This window comes from Mesoplodon mirus (genome assembly GCF_964341445.2).
Source record: "Mesoplodon mirus genome assembly, chromosome: 1".
Classification (NCBI taxonomy): Eukaryota; Metazoa; Chordata; class Mammalia; order Artiodactyla; family Ziphiidae; genus Mesoplodon; species Mesoplodon mirus.
The window spans coordinates 206,008,995-206,022,370 of NC_138976.1; positions in this window are offsets into that span (position 1 = coordinate 206,008,995).

Below are 13,376 nucleotides of genomic sequence, written 5' to 3' on the forward strand. Positions count from 1 at the left end.
CGGTATCTGTCTTTCTCTTTCTGACTTACTTCACTCTGTATGACAGACTCTAGGTCTATCCACCTCATTACAAATAGCTCAATTTCATTTCTTTTTATGGCTGAGTATTATTCCATTGTATATATGCGCCACATCTTCTTTATCCATTCATCCGATTCCAATGTAAATTTAAGCTGTTGAGGGGGAGCTAAAGGGCTTTTCCTGAATCTGATGTATTTTGATTATCTTTCGCTCAAAATAATCCTTATGCCAAAGAGACATCTTTTGGGGTAGAAAAATGTGTTCCCCTTTAATCCTCCTATAATAAAATACAGAGTAACAGGAATAAAAAGAGAATTTTTAAAATAAATTTATTTATTTTATTTTATTTATTTTTGACCACATTGGGTCTTTGTTGCTGTATGCGGGCTTTCTCTAGTTGTGGTGAGTTGGGGATACTCTTCGTTGCAGTGTGTGGGTTCTCATTGCGGTGGCTTCTCTTGTGGCAGAGCACGGGCTCTAGGCATGCGGTCTTCAGTAGTTGTGGCTCGCAGGCTCTAGAGCGCAGGTTCAGTAGTTGTGGTGCACGGGCTTTGTTGCCCCGCAGCATGTGGCATCTTCCCGGACCAGGGTTCGAACCCATGTGCCCTGCATTGGCAGGTGGATTCTTAACCACTGTGCCACCAGAGAAGTCTCCAAACAGAATTTTAATAACAGGTATACCTCCTATATACATGGGAGGTACCCAGGAAAACTGAGTATCTCCCCAAAATGGCCCAAGCCACCACCTGAGATACCATCTCCAGCTAAAGACAAAGAAGATGTTTAGTGTGGGGGGGCAGTTATGGGAGGTTACCGGGCAAAGCAGAGTAAATAAAGATATGTTTGTTATGCAGATTTAAGTCATTTTCCTCTCTACTGATAAGAGTTTCTAGAGATTTAGAGTCATCCTTCCTGTTCTGATATAGAGGGGGAGACACCCTTACAAATGGAGATTTCCCCTTGTAAATGTCCTTTACAAAAGGGTAACTTCTACTTGGTTTTCTGAGTTTCTCCTGAGTCTGCTCTTTTTTTAAAAATAACCAGTCTAAAATAATTCTTATGCCAAAGAGGCATATTTTGGGGTCCCAAATTTTCCTCCACTTTTGTATAATGGATGATAGAATTGAATTAATGTTAATTTTCATAAGTGTGGTAGTGGTGATATGTGTTTGTATCCTCATTACAGGCATAATGAAGTATTTAGAGGTGAAGTATAATATCCTCAGGCTAATATCAGATTGTTTGATAAAAGAGACATAGGTGTGTGTGAGTGTGTGTGTGTGTGTGTCTGTGTTTGGAGAGTGAGAGAGAGAGAGAAAACTGGCAGTGTGGTACATTAATAGTTGGTATATTTATTCATTATACTTGTCTTTATACTTTTCTTTGAGTTTGATACTTTTCTCACAAAAATGCAAAAAATAAAATATGAATTAAAAATTTGGTTTAACTGCTTATAGACATTATCAACTGTATGTGTATTTATGCGATGTTATAGATTTTAATATTTCATCTTTTTTTCCATAAATAATTGTATACCAAAAATCTATGGAACATCAATTTGAAGGAAACACTCTAAGTATGAATACCAAAAGTGTTGTGTGTAGTGAGTATCAGCTCATTTTTTTTGTTATGTATATAGATGATTGTCAATGAATCTATCTGTGGACTCAAGGGACATTCTGATATCAGCATTCTGTTCTCTCCTTGAGTCCATAGAATAAATGTACAAAAATCATAATTGACTATGACAGAGAGTTTGACTCAGAATAGATTTTCAAGAAAGGTTCACAGTATTTTTAAAGAACAGTAGTAAAATTAATGCTAGAGTAGATTAATGTCTGTGAATTTGGATTTTTTTTCAAGTCTTGAGATATTTCTCTCCAATTAATTTCACGGAATTATTGTATAATGTGTCACCCAAGTAGAACTAACTATAACATATGGATGTTCATACATTATTTCAATTCTGTTTTGTTCTTTTTATACTATGCAATCTCATTATGAGGACACTGCATAATGATAGGTTTTACTCAATCTCACGGTAAGCTTAATATTCTCTTTTCATATTGTGTGCAATATTGCGGTGGGGGGGGAATACATATTACTTTTAGAAATCATAACCAAATCGGGTATATAGAATGGATTGAAATGGGAATTAAATGATCTGGTTAAAAGTATTCTAGCAAGACCTAGTAACTGGAAAGAAAATATTTTTAATAAAAACGATTATTTTGTAGTTTCATTTTCATTGCTAAAGCATATATTTCACATTTTTATGTTCAAAAAGCTAAAATTTCCATTATTCTTTCTTTCACCTTCCACACTTGAGAAACCTATTTTTCTGTACCTGCGAGTGTCCTACTTTATAATAGTAACGCAAGTGCAATTCTGATAGCATTTATGCTATCATAAAAATTGGCCTTCTACTCTCACCTCTCTTAAAAATTATACTCTTAGATTAATAGATTACCTTCGCATGCTAGATATTTAATAGTCTCCCACCAAAGTTATATATAATTGTGCACCAGTAAGTACTTTAGTCATAAAAGCTTTGGTTCCACCAGTGTTATATGATGTCACTTTCTCTACAGAAACTTTTATATGCAAAAATAGGTCTACAGGATTCACGTCAGAATCATATTTAGAAAATTCCTGTCTACAATTTTCTGTAGTCTAGCACTTTTCTGGAAAGACATCTAACAAAGCAATTTTTACCTAATATACTGATGCTGGTTAATTGTTTCTTTTGTTTTTAATGCTCTTTAAGATAGCTTTCTAATTATGGTACATATTTTCACATTTACTAATGTTGAGGTACTCTGTAGCACATAACAGAGTTTATTATAGTGGTTCACTTCTTGGAAGACAATTGTGCTATTTTGTGAGGAGTTTATGTTTAGGATAATGGCTTTAGTTTGCAAAGCTCATTCATGTGAATTATTCATGTCAACACATGTTTAATGTGTACTTACTATGTTCCATATACAAGGTTATGTACTAGAGATAAAAGGAAAAGGAGGAAGAGAGAAGGACTGGCCCAAGGAGGAGGAGAAAGCATGATCTAAGACTCAGGACTTAGTAAAGGACATTGATCCATTACAGATTTTTTTTTAACTTTTACTGTTTACAACTATTTAAACTTAATAAAACAGCAAAGAATCACTAGTATATCCAAAACTCAGAGTCAAGATGTGATTTCTCCCTATTTGATTGGTACCTTGTTTTAGAATAAAATATTAGTGATACACATGAGAGCTCTCAAAGTCCATGGCATTTTCCTTGCTGCTTAGTTACACACTGTCTAAAGTTTGACTATACTCTAGCATCCATATTTTTGTAAATCAAGAATTTGTTTATAGTTAGAAATCCTATTCTACTCTTTTATATTTTGAACTTGCATAAATAATATATTTCCTTTTGTAACTTGCATTTTTCATTCAATGTTATGTTTTTCCCCTCAACAGATTTGGAGTTTATCTATTCTAATTCTAGATTTTTAGTAATTAAAGGTCGAACATTCCTACTTGAGTGATCACAGTCTTATATTTAATATCTCTAACCCTTACAGAAAACAAAATTGATGAGTTTCAAAGCATTGGTTCTGATTGTATTTTATATCATCTCCATGTAATTATCGTCTCTATTTTAATTATACTTATTTATTATTATTATTATTTTTAGTTTCTAATTTCTTTTTTTTAATATCTATATTGGAGTATAATTGCTTTACAATGGTGTGTTAATTTCTGCTTTATAACAAAGTGAATCAGTTATACATATACATATGTTCCCATATCTCTTCCCTCTTGCATCTCCCTCCCTCCCACCCTCCCTATCCCACCCCTCTAGGTGGTCACAAACCACCTAGCTGATCTCCCTGTGTATGCGGCTACTTCCCACTAGCTATCTATGTTACGTTTGGTAGTGTATATATGTCCATGCCACTCTCTCACTTTGTCACAGCTTACCTTTCCCCCTCCCCATATCCTCAAGTCCATGCTCTAGTAGGTCTGTGTCTTTATTCCCATCTTACCACTAGGTTCTTCATGACCTTTCTTTTTTTCTTAGATTCCATATATATGTGTTAGCATATGGTATTTGTTTTTCTCTTTCTGACTTACTTCACTCTGTATGACAGACTCTAGGTCCATCCACCTCACTACAAATAACTCAATTTCGTTTCTTTTTATGGCTGAGTAATATTCCATTGAATTGCACTTTATTTTTGACTTGGCCCCCAAATTAGTCACACAATTACACAGTGTTTAACAGTTAAACTTCTTGGATTTATCTACATGTATATCACTTTCTTTGCTCAGTTTGTTCTTTAATCCCACTTCTTCACGGTGAGTTTAATTCCCTTCAGTAAGAAACCTATTCCTTGGAAGTTTTAGTATTGAAGATCTATAGGTAGAAATTTCTGTCTTTGTCTGAAAATGTCATCTCTTTCATTTTTTAATATAGTTAGTTAAACGTTATATTCTAGGCTAAGAGTGATTTTTCCATTAGTATCCTTAGGATAGTGCTTTCAGTTATCTTCTGGCATCTATTGTTACTGATGAGAAGATTGCTACTAGTCTCATTGCTCTTTTTATTTGATATTCTTTCTTTCTTCCAAGTTGCTTTGTAGACTTTCCTCTTTGCCATTATGTGATGTGGTTTACCAGCTGTTTTTTAGCCTTGCTTCCCCAGAAAGCAGAGCCTCAGGCCAAGAGTTTATGTGCTATTATTTAATTAGAGAGTACAATGCAAGTGAACCGGATTGCAGGGCAAAAGCAGTGAAGCAGGGAAGGATGGCGATTCAATATGAGAATGCATGATCAAGCTGGGATTTGACCTCTGGAAGTTCTGTAAACTGGATCTCAAAATTATGTGGAGGGAATGTGAAGAAAGGAGAAAGAATACATCCATGGGTTTAGCCTGTGGGAGAACTGAAAGGGTTGTTTTAGGAATATTCTCACCTGCTGGAGTAAGGAGAGAGGTGGAGGATAGATTTGTTGGAATCATGAACACAGTGAGACACTGTCAGATTGTATATATAAGTAGTCTGCCAGTGTTGCACATTCTTTTAATGTGGAACAAAGGAAGGATCAGGCTGAGGTGAGGTATACGATACAGGATATAATCATATTTGTTTTCATTTCTTTTACTGGTGACTCCATGCACTTCTTTTATCTGAGGATTTATTTCTAACTTAATCTCTGAGAAGTACTATTTCTTCAAATACTTGTTAAATTCACTCTAATCTCACCTTCTAAAAATATTATTAGATGAATGTGGGTCTTCCGTTTTATCCTTTATTCCTTTATCATTCACATTTTCATTTAACCTCATCATTTTTTCTGGCTTATTTTCAACTTATAAAATTCAAATTCAGTTTTATCAAATATGTTATTTAAACTTTCTATGGAGTTTTGAACTCCAATGAACATACTTTTTCTGCCTTTTTCTGCATCAATTGAGATGATCATGTGGTTTTTCTGTCCTTCATTCTGTTAATGTGGTGTAACACATTGATTGATTTTTGTCTGTTGAACCATTTTACACATAAATCCCACTTGGCCATGATGTATAATCCTTTTAATATGGTGTTCAGTTCATTTTTCTAGTTGGAGTATAGCTTATCTTTGAAGGTTCCAGCTTATCCTTGATCTCCTAACTTCAGATCATCTCTCATTCCTGACCGCCAGCCCTACTGACTTCAGGACTGGCACCAAGAGGCAGGGGCAGTGGATTTACATAGACGGCTTAACAAAGCCCCACTATCATGTAAGGTTTAGTCTCTATAATAAAGTCCTTCTAGTGGTTCTACTTGTCCAACCAAACCTTAATATAGAGTTTATCGAATGTCATTTGATATTCTGATCAAGGAAAAAGGGAGAAAGCCAAGGTATAAAGTATAGGAACAGAAAGAAAAATAACACAAAGGGAAATATATTAAATTTAGGATGATTCACTGAACATAATTATGCTGTAAAAATCTAAAAACTGGATGAAGTTGATTATTTCCTAGTAAAATATATACCACCAGAATTGATTCCAGAAGAGTGTGAAAAACAAAAGAGAACCCTTAGAAGACCTTCATTGCTACTTTTGATGAATTTGTCCACACTTCCATCTGGTTTGGCTTGGAGATCCCACCTCCATATTCTCGTGCTGGGCATGTGACCAAGACCTGGCCAGTTAGAATTCCCTGAACTTGAGGTTTTAACAGAAATCCCAAGCTGAGTCAGTCTTTTGTACAAAGGCTGTCTCTTTGCCTGGGTTCAGTAAATTGGTAATATACAAAAATAGAGTTGCGTTTGGTCATTTTTCTTGCCACCCCTTGGAGAAAGGTTTCCCCAAAATAATACAAAACAAAACAAACAAAACAAACTGCAGAGGGAAGAATATCCAAGTCAGAGAAACATTTTCTATTTATATCCTTTGGGCCCCCACACTTACCTGTGTCTGAAAGTATCAGCACTTTCAAACTTTGTTGTATTGTGAGTCAATAAATTCCTTTCTAGCCTTTAAACTAATTTGTAAGTGTTCTCTAAAATTACAACTTAAAATTAATACAATGACCTTGGCAGCAATTGCATAAGATTTCAAGAAGCTAATTTTCTTGCAAAAATGAAGTTATGGGTATATACTCTTTCAAGTTCAAATACTCTGAAACCCTTTCCCTCTTGCTGAATTTTTAAATTCCTTTATATTGGATTTCAAAATACAAAAGAAAATGGGCTCTGCTTCAAGATGTTTGTGAATGTAAGCATACATAGCCATTATCTTGGCCTCTCAAGAACCTATCATAATAATGGTGAAATCTGAAAGAAAGGGAAGCCCACTACTAAAATATGCAAGGAGGGGGCTTCAGCTTCTGAGATATATATGTGCCCAGCAGAACTCCTGAGTAACTCAGGATGGCAAGAGGGAGACATAGACTGAAATTCTATGTGGGGCAGAGTTACCTCACCTACACCTTTTTCTCCAAACAAAAAGCCTGACAGAAAGTCATTTAACCACCCTCTTACCAATTCTTTCTTTTAAAAAGGAGCCTTTTAAAAAAGATATGTAAAGACTGTTTCCAGGTGATCTATAATGGCCAGTGTGTTTGTTACAGTTCCTGCCAAAGACTTATTCTTTCAACATTTGTATGTGTTTAGAATAGTGGCAGGTCTCTATCTGTTCAAGGTAAAACTAAGCCTTTCAGGTTCTTTCCAAGTCCATGAATTATTCCTATTTCTCCCAGGACTTATTTTGCTATTTTTAATATTTATCTTATTCTCTCTTATGTCATGCCTATCTCAAATATCTCAACAAATATTTATGGAACATCGACTTTGGGCAAGGCAGTATTTTTTGGGTGCTATGACTATTGTAGTGAAAATTACAAAACCCTTTCTTTCCTAGGAGTTTACATTCTTCTTAATATCTAGAGATATTTTGTTTTCTCTTCATATTTACGAATGAAGACCATGAGCTCTGTGTTTATGATTATCTTTACACCTCTCATTTTTCTGTCTTGATTATCTTTACTAGCTTCATTATGTCTGTCTTCTTTATAATTGCTCCTGTTCCAAAGGATTCCATCCATCTCCCTCCACTACTACCATGGAACATACTTTCACAGGCAATACCTCATACTTCTTTGACTTCAGTCTGGCATCTTTATCCTGATTTTAGAAGCATACTTGATATTCCGTGATAGCGAGATGAACATTGCCACTAAAATATCACTCTGACATCTCAAATCTCAGAGATTCCAGCTGAATTGTCATCTATTCCTCTACTATGACAAACAAGTTATATTGCATTTCTTATATCAGTGGAACTTCTCACCATCTACTCAGTCACCTAAACCAGAAACTTAAGGTCATCTTTAAATTATCCAAGCTGCCACCAAATTTTATTGTGCTTCTTTAATACTACTTGAATCTATATGCATCCATATCTCAACTGTCTCACCATTATATCAGGACTTTATACTATTTTCTTCCAGTTAATGCCATAACTCCGTAAGTGGGACAATCTAAATTTTGACAATCTGTTCATATCCCTGCTAGTATGACCATTCTAAAAATTGAAAAATTTTATTCCTATTAGAAAAATCGTGTTGACTGTGCATTGCTTAGAAGAGCTAGTTCAACTCTTCAGCCTGATACACAATACCACTTGTTACCTCTTTGGCCTCATCTCTTCATTTCTTGCTAATGTACTTATATCTCTTCCTCTTCTACCCCAGAGCATGATGATTCATACTTACTGTTTACTGAGCCCTAAATTTTCAATGCATCTTTACTGTTGCATGCAGTGTTTATTTTGCTTAGAATAAAATTAATGACTTCATTTCATTGGCTAATTGCTACTAGTCCTGTAAGATACAACTCAGATATAACCCAACTTTAAGGAGGTTTGAATTATTAGTGTAGATTTCTCCTCCTAGATCATTCCATTTTATCCTGTATCTGAAATCTGTGTCAGGGTATCCCTGACATAGAGTGTTACTGTATGTTTATTCATCTGCCTTCTTTGAAATGTAATACATTTCTTCATGATAAGTGCTGTACTTCGTAACTATAACCCTAGCACACAGCATCGGGCATGGCACATTCTGGGTCAGTGTTGAATGCCTGAAATAGTGATTTAGAAAAGGGTTGGCAGATATTATAACTTAATAGGCAAGAAACCCTATACAAATATGTTAAGTAAGTGAGAGAGATCTAGGTTGAAATACATCAAATCCAGGATGGTAAGTAACAGTATTAAAATAGGTTTTCTTTGGAGAATAAAGGGTGAAAAATAAGTCTGGGATGCTCACAGTGGCCAAAAATTCTGAAGCAGTGTGTGTGTGTGTGTGTGTGTGTGTGTGTGTGTGTGTATGCCAGTAACTGTTCTAGTTTTTAGAAATGTAGTAGTAATTTAAAAAAAAAGAAAGGTCTTTTGGAGCTTCTATTTTGGGATAGGAATGGGGAAGAAAACAAGCACAAGATAAATAAAAAATGTTTTAGATAGTCACAAGTGCTACTAAAGAAAAAAAAATACACTTCCAGAATAGAAGATGACAAGGCCAGGGGTGGTAGATAACTGTGTTGTGACTAGTGATGTGAGAATGGAGAACCCAGAGCCCAGAGTTGGCTTATAATTAGTGTCTGTCCTCTACGAATGGTGGATGAGAGAAAAAGGATTTTCCCCAACATGCTTTTCCAAATCTCCACATTTTTGCAGTGATGTTAAACATGCTGGCTTGATGATTAAAAATGGAGAGTTTTGATTATCACACAAAGGAGAGCCTCTTATTTCATAGTGAAAAAGCATGAGTTAAGATGGTAAAGAATTTTCAAATCTTAAAAGAAGTCACAGAAAAGAAATGCAGTTCAGATTTCCATTCGAAATTCTCATACCAGGAAACTTCTCATTGAAGGGAGTATACATTCACCTCTCAAATAATGAAAAGACATGAAATGTTTGGTTAATCGTAGTAAAGAAGATACTGAAGATCTCAAAGTATTGCATATGGATAACAAGTAATATTACTTAACAGAAACGTCACATTTCTTTGTGAACTTTCCAGTACATGCAGTGTTTTGATGTTCATGTTGTTCGATGCTCAGGCTTGTTTGCATTAACAAAAGAATCTTTCTACTTAATTCTTCATGGAATATTGAGAGCACAACTTATTTTCATGGTTAGCCAAAAAAGATAGACTTTATATTGCTATCAAAAACTTATCCACAGGCTATAACTACTTTCAAAAAGAATTTGTTATTCAAACAAGGGTTTTTTTTTGGAATTAGGCCAAAATAAACAAATGTTTTAAAAACTACCAAGAAAATACAGAGAAAATTCTTAAGATGGAAATATTTATGCTCACAACCACAGTGATGCTGTGTATTTAAACTGATATACTGTAATGTAAAAAACGTATCAGGTTGAGCTCAGAAGATTCAGGTACAAATCTTCTCCATTTCTGATTTGTCAGGGCAGACAGAGAGGAATATGATTTGGAAGAGCAATATAATACTCAGCAATCGCTTTGAGAGCAAAATAAGTGGCTCTATAGTTTCAAAGTCAGAGTGTTAAATTGGGTTTATGATATAAGCAGCATACACTGGTAGAATGAGAGAGGGTGATGTGAAGTAAAGTTAGAGCGATAAGATATTGGTGGTTGTTCAAACAGGAAGGATACTGTCTTCTAGCAGCTTCAGTAGCAGGAATTAGGGATTCCATTTTTGGGAAAAATGGTAGAATATAATGTTATAGTGGGCCTAGAACCAAGACATTAAGCCATTTACTTGTCTAGGACTCATTATAATCATTTTCTAGGTACAGGATGGATCCTAGATGAGAAGTTGTATTAGTTGTCTGTTGCTGCATAAGAAATTAGTACAAATGTAATGGCTTAAAACAGCATCCCTTTATTAGCTCACAGTGCTATAGGTTGGGATACTGGCATGGAGTGACTAGGTTCTGTGTTCAAGGTCTTAAAGGTCTGAAATCAGCATTTTTAAACCCTTGTCAGATAATTCTAACATCTAATTCATCTCTGTTGGCATCATCTGTCACATCTTATTCAAGCTGTCATGTATCTGGTTCTTGGTATAAGTAGTGATATTTTATTGTCTTTTGGACATTTTGGCTATTATGTTAGGATTCTTTGGTCCCTATTTAAAGTGTTTTGGTTTTTTTTAATTTTTAGCAGGCATTCACTCTTTATAGGTTTGACACACATTTCCTGTACTTTTATGGACGGTGGTTCCATGATAACCTAATTTTCAGACCCTTTGTGGTACTCTTTTGGTCTGTTTCTCTTGTGCAGGTGGGGTTACTTCTGGTCCCTTCTCATGCTGCTTATGGGGTCTGAAGTAGCTTCCCCAGGATACGGCACTTGGTGCTTCTGGTGAGGGAAGGGAATCTCTGGAACACATGATGAAGAGTCCTTCCTGGGCCAGGCACTTGTGACAGGGTCTCCCTGGACTGTAAGGAGTGGAGGGTGCTTACCAGGTTGAGAGCTTTCTGTGGAGGGATCTTCGTTGCCGGTACCAGCAAGTTGCCTGATGTTTCTGGGGAGGGGAGAGGAGTCTCAGGCCCATCTGAGGAGAGCATTGTCCAGGTGGGAGCTTTTTGTGGTAGGAGCACTTTTGCTGGGACTCTTAGCCACTGATGTGTCTGGGTGGTGAAGGGAGATCTCAGGCCCAGTGGGGAAGGAAAGCACTTTCCCTGGTCACTTAGTGTCATCAGGGCTTCCAATTGTTCGTCCTTGCAGGTTCTGCAAGGCTCGCCTGGTGTTTGGGGGATTCCCATTTGATGTGATGGAGGAAGAGCCTCTTTGAGCCACTTCCTGTTACTAAGTTGGGAGTTAGGAAATGCTGGGCCTGGATCACATTTTTTTGTTGGTAGAGGGTCATAAGGTGCCCTGCCATGAGGCTGTTCATCCATTCTGAGGGTCCCTAGGCAATTCACCTTCTCTAGACCTTTCAGAGATCTCCTTTGGTTGTCTCATATTATTTCCAGGATATATAGTTGTGCGTATAAAGGGGGAGCAGGGAGAGGGGAGTATAAACCATCTTATCTGGATTAGAAGTCCTCTGTGTGCCTTTTAAGTGCTCACCTGATTAGGTCAGGCTCACTCTGTATAATCTCCCAATCAACTGTGCTATATATCATAATCTAATAATGGGAATGATATTCCATCACATTCACAGGTCTCATACTCAAGGGGAGGGGCTCCTACAAAGATCATTGGGCATCATCTTAGAATTCTGTCGACCACAGAAGGTGAATGTGAATGTACTGAAGCATTAATTAAGCAATTATCATCCTTTGGAAGGTTTTTATCTGTTAGGATAGTATGAAAGCCAAGTACTGTTATAATTATTTTACTCACTTTAAATGAAGTATATCTGATATCAAAAATACTTCCTAAAAATCAGACTATTCAAACAACTTTCAGAAGTTAATGTAAATTTCAGAGCTTTGATCCAAGCCTTCATTTCTGGCCATGCAGATATCTTCTGTGTGAAAAATATGCTACCTCAAAGATGTTTTCAAAAACTTCACCACCACTCCCCATTTATATTTTGTAGTTATGTGCAAATACTGTGGCTGCCAGCAATTCACAGAGAAAAGAAAGGTCAGTGATGTTGCTGACTTTAACTTTTTAGAGAAGGTGTAAACTTAACACTGCCTACATTTGTATAGGCTGCACATTGCACAAAATTTCTGATTATTGCTTTAGGTTATAATACAATGTACTCTCACCTATACCAGGATTGAAAAATTTAAGCAAAATTTTCTGGACTGGCCAATACAACCCCCCAAAAATAGTCTTCAGGCTGAATTAGGAGAAAAATCCTTCACTATGTTTAGGTTGGAAGGAAGCATGACCTAAATTTTGATTTCAAATACTCGGGGTTTTGGGTGATGGTTTTACTGGGGACAATTAGAATTGAACTATGTAGACATGTTTCTTGAAGCCAAGTTTTACCTTTAAGGCTTTCATATTGCAGCTTGTGAGGCTCCAAGCAGCAATTGGCTACTTTGGGTCATTCACATGAATTCACTCTTAATCATATGATTGAGTCATATATAAACCATAAAACCCTTTATAAGAAATCAGAATCTGGTTTAAAAATTAATTATATGAACTAAACATATATAGAAAGAAATTGAAGCTTGAATATATTGAAGAAGCAAAAATTAAAGACATACCTATAACTGCCCTTTATCCTTAGTTGTTTACAATCACAGCAAATCAAAGTGTGACATGTTTAAGAGAAAGGTAATTAACTTCTAAGGCTTTGTCATCTTATCACTTTTAAAAATACAAGATCTGAGTAAATGAAAGGAAAATAGAGAGGGTTGTTAAAGAGCTGAGTCATACAGTGGAATAGAGAACAAGCGGAAGCGGAAGAGGCAAGAAAGCATACACAGGCTGGGTTTGAAGAGAGTTGGGAATGCTGGTTGTGGTAGATGGTCTCTGATTTGCTTACCGGATCTACTCGCCATCCTTCTTAACCCTGCTTCGTGATTCCAGGAGGCTGATCTTTATCAGCTTCATGGACCAGTCTCTCTGTGTCTTCAGGTTGGGTTTGGTTAATATGAACTACTGATAAGTGATTAGAAGTCAGGAGGAAAGAAGGCAAGGGTATTTATTTCCATGATCTGCCCCCTTCCAAACTTTAGGTTGGCAGTGGATGCCATTTCCTAAGGTTACATCTCTTGTTGGGTGGGCTTCTCCTATAACTCGAAGACATTCTGGGTTGCAGGAACTGCTATCTCTCTATGCCCCTTCAAACCTAGTGGTTATAATACTGGCTTCTCACAGCTGCTAGCCTCAAGGTACTTCATCATCTCTTGGTTTCCCTTCATTC